This window comes from Caretta caretta, chromosome 1 (genome assembly GCF_965140235.1).
Source record: "Caretta caretta isolate rCarCar2 chromosome 1, rCarCar1.hap1, whole genome shotgun sequence".
Classification (NCBI taxonomy): domain Eukaryota; kingdom Metazoa; phylum Chordata; order Testudines; family Cheloniidae; genus Caretta; species Caretta caretta.
In genome coordinates, this window is record NC_134206.1 from 266,537,599 (window position 1) to 266,552,684 (window position 15,086).

Sequence of the window (15,086 nt, forward strand, 5' to 3'; positions counted from 1 at the left end):
AAAATGGTGGAGGCAGTAGTTGGGCCTGCTTGGTAAAGGTATATTTGTGACATGAGGATGTGTGTGGATTACTTTGAGGTATGTGACAGAGCTAGGATTATAATCAGAGGAGGCCTATGTTTTGCTCCCAAAACACCCTCCATGGCAGGGCTTGTGAAGGAGGCTCAGAAGGCAGCCTGAGCTGGATGCTGTCTTGCTCAGTGGTTGCACCTAGGGGATTCTACCCTAACTTTTAGAGGGGCTTTTAGATCCCTTTTACACCACTCCAGCCCTTTTACCTGCCTCTGAGGGGCTGGAGCAGGTCCAAAGATCTCACCCCCAGCACCTAAAGTGACTTATTAGTGCTCAATAAGGGGTCAAAGGCAAGGGAGTTTTTAGTGGGAGATTTTACTAACAAAATTAAAGCTTTAAGACTTATTAAAGACAAAGCGGTAAAGAGAAAGCACTATGTTTCCCGGTCCCACTGATTGACAGAGACTTTAATAGATTCGAGATTCAAAAGTAAAAAACACTACCCCTGTTAAAATCATAGGCCCAACCAACAGCAGCTATTCAAACACACACACTAAAAGTGAGCCATGACTATTTTAGTGGGAGACAAATATAAGGTGTAGAGGGCTAATGGCTGCAGTGCAGTGGCCTGGAGGTAAAGCTTAATAAGGTGTTACACAGGAGCACTGATAAAAACCTAAACTTTGTTTCCTGGCTCCAGGAACCTGGCATGGCTTAAGGTTACAAAAAGGATGAGTACCTCTGTCACATGACAGTTCAGTATCCACTACCTCTAGTGGTAACTGTTACAAAAGTTACCACAGATGTGTATTTTTTAACATGGTGTTTAATGGGGAGGCAGCTGCATATAAATCAGGACCACTACCAGGTGAGTTAGTCTAGAGGGATGGTTCTCAAACATGTCTGTAAGGCCTTTTTTTGATGCTACACAGAATGAGATGTTAGAAAACCAAACAGTGAGGGACTGGGTTTTTGGGAGGATCCTTCAGTTATAAGGTTGTTCATGGAAGCAAAACCTGGAGAATCTCTAGAATAGAGCACTGTAAGCAGAGCACTGTAACCCTAATAAAGGCACACTGAAGCCTTTGTTACAAAGAAGTCCAAGCCCTCTCTGATGGCCTCTTACAGCTTGGTTCTCCCCATATGGCTGCTTGTTTTGAGTGAGCATAAAGCAAGCCTCATCCCCAGTGTTGTACAATGAATCAGTAACTCAAAATTTTCCCAGCTCCTACTCTGCCCTGACCTTTAAACTGTACAGCCTTGTTGTACATTAAGTAATGCTAAAACTATGAGACATAAAAAAAGCTATGAAATGATGTAATTAATGAGATCATGTCACCTAGGGATGCAACACAATGATGTTTACTGAGTGCTTAGAAAAGTAACGTCAGGCAAGTATTTATTGAGTTCTGTAAAGACAAAAGACTTATGATCTTATATTTACTGAAGTCATATTCACGAGCTGCAGTTACCACAATATTACAAGACAACTGGTGTGATGTCTGTGCAGAGAAAAGCCCACAACTGAAGTGGGTCACTGTTTGATGTGAGATTTCTTAAGCTCTGAAACCTTGCTTCTCAAACCAGTATTTTATATACAAATTGAGATCTTATACTGAAGACAGATACAAGGATAGCCTCCCAAGTAAGTTTCATCTTCCTTTATGCTTTCTCTAAGCTTCACTTGATGATTATTATTATAATTATTATTTATCTGGGTTGCAGAAGAGCCTAGCAGCCCCAGTCAGTGATTGGCACTCCAGTGTGCTTGTCACTGTACACTTGTTACTGTATTTCTGTAAATAATTTTTATGAATTTTAATAGAGAAACAAAACAAAAAAGGTAAACAACTTGCACCTTGAATATGGTAACAAATAACATTTCACAGGATAGTTAATAAAATTATAGTAATTATGCAATATTCAACTTGACAAAGACCTGGCAATGCAAAATCAGACAATATTACACAGAGAACATATTAGGATATGGGGTAACAATTTAAAAAAAAATGAAAAAAAAAAGACAAATAGGCAAAAAAGGAAAGGAGAGAGCTGGGAAGAGGGGGGGGGAAAGCAGAGAGGTCAGGTGGAATGGCATTATTTGACCCATTGCAGCATTCTTTATCCAAATGTATCAAGAAACAGGGTCCACATTTCTTCAAATTCATATCATTGCTATCTACATCAATGAGCCATTCTTTCTTTTGCTGCTAATTCAGGCATATAAATTTAAAACTGAGAATTTCATCTTGTTTAATGGCTGGTGCTCATTTTATTTTAAAGTTCGGTCTAGTTATCAATTGTTTTTCAGCCCCAGATTTTGAAGGCAGAGATTTAGCTTCCCTGAACCAGCCTTTTTTAGGATAGGAAAGTTCTCTAGTATTAGGGAGGGTCACACCATGTATTTTGACCACCTAACCAACATTGTTCAGAGGAGATTTATGAGTTACAAATGCTAAGCACTCAAGAAACCTGCACTGAAGAAAAAGGTTTTTCCCTACCCCACTAGTAAGCAGTTGAGCAACTGAGTGAGCATGAACCATAAACTTCAGCCTTCATCACCCAAGCACATCAGGTAGTTCAATGTTCCCAACATCTAAGGTGTCACCTCACTAGGAATTATTGAGTCTGTAGTCTCAATAATAGCCCCATAGTAGCTGAGATTGTTTCTCATTAATCTTTCCACACACAGACCACGTGAAAATTAAAGAGGGAACTGTAACGGATGTGTGGTTTGTAATTCATTGCTTTTTTAATTGGAGTATGCAGTGTTGTTGGTAGCCATGTTGTTAACTGGAGGTCAGACACTAGAGGAGACACAATCAACTAATAGAGTTGTCCCATCAGTGACTAGATTCAGTGCTTGTGTGTCCTTCAAATTATTTCTGCCAAGGCATAAACAAAGACCCTTGTGGTCTGTCAGGGTTCCCTCCCCACTCTGAACTGTAGGGTACAGATGTGGGGACCTACATGAACGACCCCCTAAGCTTATTTCTACCAGCTTAGGTTAAAAATTCCCCAAGACACAAATCCCTTTTGTCCTTGGACGGTATGCTGGCACCACCAAGTGATTTAAACAAACATTCAGGGAGGGTCACTTGGAGCCTATCTCCGCCAAAATATCCCCCCCAAGCCCGTACACCCCCTTTCCTGGGTAGGCTTAAGAATAATATCCTAACCAATTGGTTACAAAGTGAGCACAGATCAACCCCCCCGGGTCTTAGGACACTGAAAATCAATCATCTAAAAGAAGAATTTTATTTAAAGGTAAAAGAATCACCTCTGTAAAATCAGGATGAAAGATATCCTGTAAAGTTAAAAGATTCACAAACACAGAGGATCTCCCTGTAGGCTTAGTTCAAAGTTACAAAAAACAGGAATAAGCCTCCCACTAGCAAAGGGAAAATTCACAAGCTAAAACAAAAGATAATCTAACACACCTTGCCCGGCTTTACTTACTATTTTTGTAATATTAGAGACTGGTTCAGGATTGGTTGGAGGAGATGGAGAGAGAACACCCAACAAAAAGCACAAACAAAGACTTCCCCCGCTCCAAGATTTGAAAGTATCTTCTTTCCCCATTGGTCCTTTTGGTCAGGTGCCAACCAGGTTATTTGAGCTTCTTAACTCCTTACAGGTAAGGAGGAGTTCTAGGCTACTCTTAGCTGTATGGTTATGACATGGTCCATAGACAGGTTCAGGGGAACCGAAATGGAACATCCCTATAACCAAGCCAGTAGGTGCTAAACGTCTGAGCAGAAAGCTGCTCCTTCCATTTACAGTTTCCTACCCTTGTACTGATTCTGCAGATGGTTCAAACAAGGCTTTGTTTCAGATTTCTTACTAGAATAGGAATACATGCAGAACACTAAAGAAACTTGCACCTTGCAAAATAATGAATGGCATAGCAATATAATTTGTGAAGTATTTAAAACATGGCTCTACCCTAAAATGTGGGGTTCATATTCATTGAGTCTCACCTATTCCCATAGGAAGTGTGCTTAGTTTGCAAGTATTAAATTGCCAGCTCTGCCAATTTAGCATGGGCTCTATCAAGCTGGGTTTTCCCCCTTATCTCCTGCAGTAATAGAGACCCTCTAGGTCAGTGTTTCCCAAATTTGGGACACCGCTTGTTCAGGGAAAGCGGCGCGGCCCCCATTGGCCAGGCACAGTGAACCGCGACCAGTGGGAGCCGCGATCGGCCGAACCTGCGGATGCGGCAGGTAAACCAGCCCGACCCGCCAGGGGCTCTCCCTGAACAAGCGCCGTCCCAAGTTTGGGAAACACTGCACTAGGTTATCTTGTGACCACAGATATGCTTTTAGAAAAGGAGTACTTGTGGCACCTTAGAGACTAACCAATGTTAGTATACAATATTGTTTACTTATGCCCAGTTTACCAAGCTATCCAGATTGCTCTGAATCAGTGACCTGTTCTCTTCATTATTTACCACTCTCCCAATTTTTGTATCATCTGCACACTATCAATGATTTTATGTTTTCTTCCAGGTCATTGATAAAAATATTAATCATCATAGAACCAAGGAACTATCCTTGCAGACCCACTCAATGACAATTCCCCATTTACAGTTACAATCTGAAACTTATCAGTTAGCCAGTTTTTAATCCATTTAATATCTGCCATGTTAATTTTATATCATTCTAGGTTTTTTTTTAAAAATCAAAGTGTCATGTGGTACCAAGTCAAATACCTTGCAGAAATATAAGTATATTATGTCAACACTATTACCTTTATCAGCCAAACTTGTAATCTCAAAGATAGCTATCAAGTTAGTTTGCTGGGATATGTTTTCCATAAACCCATGTTGATGTGAATTAATTACATTGCCATCCTTTCATTCTTAATCAATCCAGTCTCGTATCAGCAGCTCTGTTATCTTGCCCGGGATCAATGTCAGGCTAACAGGCCTATAAATACTAAGATGATATCTAAATGATGCTAAGTATACTTAGTATCTACAGAAAAACAAGGAAATGGGAATGCAAGGATAGGCTCAGTTTGAGCTCTCTTCTTTAAAGATCCTGAATTATTCATAGAGCCTGTAGAAGAAACCAATTAACTCTTCATTTATACGAGTTTCTAATCTCTGCTTCCAATTTTAGTTCCAAAAGGACTATGGAATCATCTGATATAAGGATATTTGCAGTTTGACAAAGTTCTTACAGAGAATCCTTTCCTTCTACAAAACTCAAACCAACTTTAGCATGCAGGTGAAGCGGACAAGACAAAGGTACTTCCTGCTGCTTGCAATGCACCATGCTTTTCAAGTCACTTTACTAGTTTCAAGCCTCTGAACAATTCCCACTTGTCTACACTTCCTCTCATTACCCTGCTTCCCCTCACTCCTCTACTCCCTTATCCTCTCCTCCTCCTATTCTTGGTCTTATCTCTTCCATGTTGCCTCTCCTGCCTGGTGAAGTCCCCCATTTTCCTTGTGCCAACCTTCCTCCTATTCTTTCTTCAAATCCACTTGAACACCACTTTCCTCTTTTAAGCTCTTTTCAGATGGGTCCATATGCCTATTTGTATTTGAGAGAGGCAAGGTAGGTGCAGTAAAAATCTTTTACTGGACCTACTTCTGTGTAGCTCAAAAGCTTTTACCTACCAACAGAGCTCTTATTCAGGTCTGGGGAAAAGGAATAAATAGTGTCTGAGCTAAATACAAGTTGGGATAGATAGTTAAACATAAGGGGTAACGTTGTAGGATGCCCCTTGAAAAAAGTGGGCAAGTGAGGGTTAGATTGTTATGCATAAGGAGTTTGAAATGGGCAAGTAAAGAGCAGGCATTGGGTGAATTACAAATTGTTTTAATGAGCCGTAAAACCAGTGTCCATGGTTTCTGGTGTCTATCAGAGTTAGGAGTTTAAGTTCACAAGTTTGTCTTTTGACAATGTTGTGCAGGTTTCCTTTAAAGATGAGTACTGAAAGATCAGAAATGGACTGATCACTTTATGAAAAATTTTCACCAGTGGGTGATATGGAGTTTGTCTGTCATTTTTCTGTGGGAGTTAATTTGGGAGCATGGTGATTGTCTGGTTTCACCCACATTGTTGTTGTTGGGGCATTTGATGCACTGGAGGTACACCACCTGTTGTGACATGCACATGTATGACCCATAAATCTTGACAGATGGGTATTGATCGTTGTCACAATGGAGATTTATCTGGAAGTTTTGCATCTGCTGTTCTGACAGGGTCCAGTGTCACTTTGAATTGGTGTGTCCTGGTCTGTGGGGAGCTTGCTTCTGATGAGCTTGGTGAGGCTGGAGGGTTGATGGAAGTCCAGAAGAGGGAGTTTGGGAAAAGATTTCTTTCAGGATGTGGTCCCCATCAAGTATGGATTGTGATTCTTTGAGGATATCCCCTATGGGTTCCTATGTTGGTCATCCAAGAACAGGGGTGGCAGGTTTGTATACTTTTGGTGGTGCCCAGAACGGGTCCCACCCACCCACCTTGTAAGCCGATATCTATTTTTTAAATGTAAAAATGGACTGGAAACAATAAGCATTTAACAGTTTTCTTATATTGCACAATATGGAGGGTGTGGAAGGGGGAGATGAGGACTCTGGCTGGGGGTGGGGGCTCTGGCTGGGGGAGTTGGGAGGAGCTCAGGGCTAGGGCAGAGGGTTGGGGTGTGGGCTGCGGGCTGCGAGGTAGGGCCAGGGATGAGGGGTTCAGGAAGAGGCTCAGGGCTGGGGGTGCAGGTTTTGGGGTGGGGCCAGGGATCAGGAGTTTGGGGGTACAGACAGGCTGCTTCAGAGAGGACTCTCCCCAGCCCTCTCCCTGCCAGCCTCAGCAAGCTCTGTAGGGCAGCAGCCCCCCTCTCCAGCACACTTACCCCACACCACTTTCACTGCACATGCTGCTAGGTCCCCTGTCAGGTCCAGGAAGCCCCCTTGCATCCACTGCTATCACGTGTGCACCTCCCCCTCCCATAGGTGGCGGCACAGCTGCCGCCTCAGCCTGCTGCCAGCACCACTCCCTTTTGTGGCCAGCAGCAGCAGGCGAGGGAGCACAGTGTGCCACAGCAGGGCTGGTGCCCAGGCAGCGATACTCCAGGGGCGGCGTGCGAGGGTAGCAGGTGGAGCCCGGGCGCCATGGGCCCGGAACATTGGTGGAGCCCGGGCGCCAGGGGCCCGGAACATTGGTGGAGCCCGGGCGCCAGGGGCCCGGAACATTGGTGGAGCCCGGGCGCCAGGGGCCCGGAACATTGGTGGAGCCCGGGCGCCAGGGGCCCGGAACATTGGTGGAGCCCGGGCGCCAGGGGCCCGGAACATTGGTGGAGCCCGGGCGCCAGGGGCCCGGAACATTGGTGGAGCCCGGGCGCCAGGGGCCCGGAACATTGGTGGAGCCCGGGCGCCAGGGGCCCGGAACATTGGTGGAGCCCGGGCGCCAGGGGCCCATATAACTCATCCCCCCGGCCAAAAACCAATTCTTAAGGGATCCCATTGGAAGCATACCCACTTTATAACAATTCCCCATTTACAGCTGCAGTTTGAGACCTATCAGTTAGCTAGTTTTTAATCCAGGTAACATGTGCCATGTTACTTTTATATTGGTCTAATTTTAATCAAAATGTGGTACAGAAATCCACATATATTATGTCAACATGATCACCTTTATCAACCAAACTTGAAATCTCATCCAAAAAGGTATCAAGCTAGTTTGACAGGATCTATTTTCCATAAACCCATGTTGATTTGCATTAAGTTACATTAACCTCCTTTAATTTCTTTACTAATCAAGTCCTGTGCCAGACAGTAAAGGATTGGGGCCTACCTTAAGCACCCTCTTCCAGCTCTTCCTGGACAAGTTCCAGCTGAGACCACACTCTCCCCAGGGAAATTCTGCCTGGAGCCATTTCACAGAATCCAGGGAGGGTAGTTTCCAGACAGATTAATTGCTGTGGGTTTTATTTCAACCTTCTTAACAAAAAGAGGACCAAACCTTCACAGCCTCTCCCATTAGAGTCTGTAGGGATTAAATCCCTTACTCCAAGCCTGTCCCTGACCCAACAAGTTCATCAACCCCAAAGTTCCTGGTTCTTATCTTAGAGGCTTCGTGATACCAGGACTTTCCCCAATCTTCCTTTTACCTATCTGTACTTTTCCTCCCAGCAGTTGCTCCAGGATCTGGCAGGCATTGCAACCCCCTTCCGTTTCCTGCTCCTTTTTTTATGAAGATCAGCCAATTAAGTGTGATGGTCTTTTCCCAGGTGCAGCAGCTGGGCTAATTAGCCAGATACCCAGTGGTGGGCTACTGACCCAGGGGAATGGTATCCCTTTTTCCTTCACGCAGATGCTTCATGCTTGATTATCTTGCCCGGGGAGTAATGTCAGGTTGATAGACCTATAATTACCTGATACCTTGTACCTTGATCTCCTGCTTCATTCTCCCTTTTGTCTGTTTTACCCAACTATTATCTCTCACAACATGCTAAGATTGCAAACTCTTTGGGGCGTGGACTGTCTTTTTTTTTACATATGTGCAGTGCCTAGCACAATGGGACCTGGAAGCTCTAGGCACAACTACAATACAAATTACTATGGAACTCCACACTGCCATTTTTAGAGTCACTTTTTATGGGAGAATCCCAGTTTATGTGGTAACAGGGAGATGTTAACTATGTTTTCTTTCATCAGCCACCATCTGATAAATTGTCACAATCATCAGATTATTTTTGAAACCTGGGCCCACCCCCCTTCCCTTTAGAAGCTAAAATCAGAAGTTATTTCTGAAGGGGGGGCAAAACATATTCTTAACCCCATGCCAGGGAACAAAGATTAAAAAGATCAACAGACCAGTGGACCAACCAGCAGGAATTATCTAATGAAAAGTCCCATTCTCCACACAAATCAGGATGCATCATCTGACCAATAATAGTAATTGAATTTGACTGCTCTAGCATGCATATATGATCGGAGAGATCCAGCCTTTGAAAAGAAAAGATTATTGGTATTATTTATTAAGCAAATAAATAATTATTTCAAAAAGATATTATTAGGATAATAATTGCTAATTGTTGCAATTCCGGTAAGAGGACCAATAGATGTCAATGTTCATCCCCACGCAGATTCTGAGGCAGTTATTCAAGAAACGCTGAGACCTTTCAGCCCATTTTCTGCCTTGGAGTAGGAAGAACCCGTCTCCTTACTACAGTTGAAACCATGCTAGCAACAACTTAGTATGGTTTTCCTGACTAGTCTAGGTATCATGGGAAGCACCTAGGATGGGAAGCCAGATAGAGATACATTGTTTTTTGAAAACCTATGGAGCTAAAGGTCTTGTCTAAATTAGGATTCAGAGGTGTGATTAACACATTCTAAAACTCTAGTCATGACATAGAAATTGCAATTGCTAAACTGATGAAGTTAAAATCTATGCTCCTCCCTATGCATCCGATGAAGTGAGCTGTAGCTCACGAAAGCTTATGCTCAAATAAATTGGTTACTCTCTAAAGTGCCACAAGTACTCCTTTTCTTTTTGCTCCTCCCTACGTGACAGCACAAGTAATGTCATCACTGCAAAAAAGCTGTGTTTTTTTCATCTACACTAGAAAACTAGGTGGGCATAACTATGTTGGTCAGGGTGTGAAAAATCCACCCCCTGAGTAGCATAGTTAAGCTGACCCAAGTCCCTGTGTAGACAGTGCTAGGTCAATGGAAGAATTTTTTCATCAACCTAGCTATTGCCTCTTGTGGATGTGGATTACCTAGATAGATAGTGTCTATACTGAAGTGCTACAACAGCTCAGCCGCAGCATTTTAAGTGTAGACAGGCCCTAACTCATGTAAAATCCTACTAGAGACAAGGTACTGTAGTCATTGCCTCATTGTAGCCCTATACCTCCTGTTGATCTAGTTACATTGAGGTAAAAACTACCTGTGGCTTGCCTCCACTAAGATTTTACTTTGAGACAGCTGATGTATAAAACATAGCTTTTTTTCAGAGAAGACATAGCCACAGTCAGCTAACAAGGTTTCAGATATGTTAACCTGCATCTTAACAAGTGGTAAGGGTTGTTTTTTTTCATGGAGTTGAGCTAACACAATTGAAAAATACACCTTTTTTGCAAGTCTAGGCAGGGACACAATCTCTACCATAGTAACCACCCAATGGCTCAGCAGTCCAGATCTACTGTGAAATATTATACCAGTTTATTACAGATGAGTAAACTGAGACTTGATCTACACTTAAAAGTTAGATCTACATAGCTACGACAGTCAGGGGTATGAAAAAACACAGCCCTGAATGCTGGAGCCATGTCAACCTAACTACCAGTGTAGACGCTTCTATGGCAATGGGAGAATGCTTCTGTCAACTTAGCTACAGATGACATCCCTACAGAGATAGAAAAACCCTGTCCATTGGTGCAGGCTGTGTCTATACAATGGGGTTATACTAGCACAGCTACGCTGACATAGCTATGCTGGCATAGTCTCTGTAGTGTAGACACACCTGAGGCCTTGTCTACACTACGAAATCAGGTTGAATTTATAGAAGTTGGTTTTGTAGAAAGCATTTTTATACAGTTGATTGTGTGTGTCCCCACACAAATGGTCTAAGTGCATGTAGTCAGCAGAGTGTGTCCACAGTACCGAGGCAACCGTCGACTTCTGGAGCGTTGCACTGTGGGTAGCTATCCCACACTTCCCGCAGTCTCCGCTGCCCATTGGAATTCTGGGTAGAAATCCCAATGCCTGATGGGACTAAAACATTGTTGCGGGTGGTTCTGGGTACATATCGTCAGGCCCCCCTTCCTCCCTCCCTCTGTGAAAGCAATGGCAGACAATCGTTTCATGCCTTTTTTCCTGGGTTACCTGTGCAGCCACCATACCCCGGCAAGCATGGAGCCCGCTCAGCTCACCGTCACCGTATGTCTCCTGGGTGCTGGCAGATGTGATACTGCATTGCTACACAGCAGCAGCTTATTGCCTTTTGGCAGCAGACAGTGCAGTATGACTGGTAGCCATTGTCGACGTATTCCAGGGTGCTCTTTTAACCGACCTTGATGAGTTCAGGGGCACCTGGGCAAACATGGGAATGACTCAGTCAGGTCATTACCCTTTTAAGTTTCATCTCATAATGATTCAGTCCTACTGGCAGTCCTACTGCACTGTCTTTTAATGAGCAGTCAGGAGACGATGATGGCCAGCAGTTATACTGTACCGTCTTCTACCGAGCACCCAGGAGATGACGATGGCTAGCGGTCATACTGCACAGTCTGCTGCCAGCAAGATGTATAAAGATAGATGAAGTGGCTCAAAACAAGAAATAGACCAGATTTGTTTTGTATTCATTTTCTCCTCCCTTCCTTCCTCCCTCCCCCTGTGAAATCAACAGCCTGCTAAACCCAGTTTTGAGTTCTATCCTTGAGGTTTTGAGTTCTATCCTTGAGGGAGCCATTCTGTTTCTCACAAAGCCACCCCCTTTGTTGATTTTAATTCCCTGTAAGCCAACCCTGTAAGCCATGTCATCAGTCGCCCCTCCCTCCATCAGAGCAACGGCAAACAATCATCTTGCGCCCTTTTCCCTGGATTGCCCAAGCAGGAGCAGATGCCATAGCACAGCAAGCATGGAGCCCGTTCAGCTCACCGCAGCAGTGATGACCACTGTAAACACCTCACGCATTATCGTGCAGTTTATGCAGAACCAGCACCTGAAAAACCAGGCGAGGAGGCGATGGAAGAGCGGTGATGAGGACATGAACACACTTTTCTCTAAAACTGTGTTCTCCCGCAATTTGGAGATCATGGTGTTAATGGGGCAGGCTCATGCTGTGGAACACTGATTCTGGGCCCAGGAAACAAGCACAGACTGGTGGGACCGCATAGCGTTGCAGGTCTGGGATGATTCCCAGCGGCTCCGAAACGTTCGCATGCGTAAGGGCACTTTCATGGAACTTTGTGACTTGCTTTCCCCTGCCCTGAAGCACAAGAATACAAAGATGAGAGTAGCCCTCACAGTTCACAAGCAAGTGGCAATAGCCCTGTGGAAGCTTGCAATGACAGACAACTACCGGTCAGTCGGTAATCAATTTGGAGTGGGCAAATCTACTGAGGGGGTTGCTGTGATGCAAGTAGCCAATGCAATCATTGAGCTGCTGCTATCAAAGGTAGTGACTCTGGGAAATGTGCAGGTCATATTAGATGGCTTTGCTGCAGTGGGATTCACTAACTGTGGTGGGGCTATAGACGGAACGCATATCCCTATCTTGAGACCGGACCATCAGGGCAGGCAGTACACAAACTGCAAGGGGTACTTTTCAGTGGTGCTGCAAGCACTGGTGGATCACAAGGGACGTTTCACCAATATCAACGTGCAGTGAGTGGTCATCAAACTCACTCTCCTGCTGGTGATGGCTCATCTAGACTGACCACTCTCCAAGTTTAAATCCAAGTTAAACCAGAACAGTTTCCACGGTATGCATCTGATGAAGTGAGCTGTAGCTCACGAAAGCTCATGCTCAAATAAATTGGTTAGTCTCTAAGGTGCTACAAGTACTCCTTTTCTATCCACAGTGCAACGCTCCGGAAGTCGACTCTAGCCTCGGTACTGTGGAAGCACTCCGCCGAGTTAATGCACTTAATGCACTTAGAGCATTTTCTGTGGGGACACACACACTCGAATACATAAAACCGATTTCTAAAAAAACGACTTCTAAAAATTCGACCTTATTTCGTAGTGTAGACATACCCTAAGACATATTCCACCTTTTTGTGATTCTGTGTGAACAATGGGATCATAAATTACAAGATAACAAATAAAGTAGGAATAAGCAAAGGATCATTGTCTAAGGGGCTTGTCTACACCAAAAGTTGTACTACTTTAACTATATCAGTGTTGTTAAAGCAGTACAACCTCCCTAGTGTGGACTATATCAGTATAGATAAAGCATTACAAATTCCCTAGTTTGAACACTACAAGGGTGCTTATACCAGTATAACTTATTCACATACATGAAAGGGAATAAGCTATACCGCTATTAGGTACTACTGTACCAGTGTAACTGAATTCACCCAAGTGTATTGATATAACTATTTTGGTAAAAAAAAAATCATACCCACACACAAAATTGAACTGGTATAAAAACTGTAAATAGACCAGGCCAAACTGTATGTTCTTCCTGAAGGATCTCCTCTCCTACTCATTTTTCATTGTATTTTGTTGTTGTTGCTGCTATCTAAGCTATTGGCAGAGCATGTCAATGAATTATCTGGAAGTTTTCAGTGTTACATCTGTGCGGGTTACACAGGATCTCCTCTTCCAATGGGATTCTTTTTTAACGCGTACAATCTGGAAACATCTTAATGCCAAAAGAAATGTGGTAACCTTCCCTTCTGCCAGAATAAATCAGTTTCCTATTTTTGTTTTCTGCTTTATCTTTTTTACTTTCAATTTCCACCCCCTCTCTTGCACCATTTTTTCCTACCTGAGATCAAAAAATTTGAGTCTCCCGTCACCTCTGTCATTTTCTGACCTCTGAGGAGGCTAGATCTATAATTGACAAATGGCCAGGACCAGAATGAGGAAGAGTTTACGGAATACAATTCCTTTTATTAAAATAAACAAATTAGTTCAATGTGAGCAATGGTCTAAAGAAAAGATATCCCTTTCTCAAATATTTACTCTTCAAGCTCTGTGAGAGGAATTCTTTCTGGCAGGATGGGTTTTCTCGTTCTTGCTTTCTTTCCATCTCTCCTCTTTCTGCTTTGACTACTCTCCACTGTAATCCCTTTCTTCTGGCTTTTGTCTCTTTTCCTCAGTTGTCTCTCCCTAATTCATCCTGACTCTCCAGAGTCTCTGCTTTCTCTGTATTGTCTCTTTTCTTTCCTCTCCTATCCTGTTGTGTTTCTCCCCTCTACTTCGTCAGTATTTGCTGTCTGCTTTCCGTGGATATAGTTTGTCGAACATGGTTTTGCAGCAAGACAAACTTAATTTTAATAAAATTCAAGTGTGAAAATGTTAGGCTATTGGCCGCTGACATAAATGTGTCTCTTGAAGGCATCTCCTATCTCTATGGGAATATGCTGAAGAAAAGTTGCAATCACTATAATGGCTGGAAGAGCCTTGCAAGAGATACTATTTCAAAGCAGGTGGGCAGTAGGCGATATTCAGATGTGGGAGATTTGTCAGATATTAGTACACCTTCCTTCGCTCTAGATATGTGTCCAAGTCTCTTCTGTGCATTTTCCTCTTAATTTCTGACAGTCCTTTCCTCAACTGTCTTTTGAGACTACTGATCTTGTCACAATTGAAATGTTCCTTGCCCCATGTTGAACTCCATTGGGATGGCTAGGTCCCTTAGTGTCCAGGATAGGAAACTCTAGTCTATAATCAAAGACTACAAGACATATGATTCCAAATCCAATACATTTGCTTTTAGAATTAGTCAAAAACGTAAAGATTTTTTTTAAATTAAAATTTAGTTTTATTTTTTGGTAAATTATTTTTTTCTAGAACAAAGGCCATTTTTCACCAAAAAACATTTTTTGAAAATATTTGTTTCTTTCAAAATTTCCCAGTTTTTTAATGAACAGCTGCAGAAATTGAAGATATTCAGTTTTTGAAAACCTAAAATGTGTATATTGGTTTATGGCTTTTAGTTGAAAAACTGGGAAATTTTCTAGTGTCTATAGAAATGAATGCAATCACATACTTTTCTTAGGGCACACATTTCAGGAATATTTTCCTACAGTGATGGCTCTAAGGAGAGGTAACATAACGGAAGACACTTTCTTCATCAGGACCTGAAAAAGGAAGGGAGGAAAAAAATTGAGAGGGATAACACTTATATATATTGTTTTCATTATGTAAGATGGGAGTTATGAAACATAGTATCTGATTAGCGAGACAAGGTGGGTGAGGTAATATTTTTTTCCAGACCAACTTCAGACCTGAAGAAGAGCCCTGTGTAAGCTTGAAAGCTTGTCTCTCTCACCAACAGAAGTTGGTCCAAAAATAGAAATTACTTCACCCACCTTCTGTCTGTAATATCCTGGGACTGACATGGCTACAACAACACTGTATGCATAAAGAAAAGGAGGACTTGTA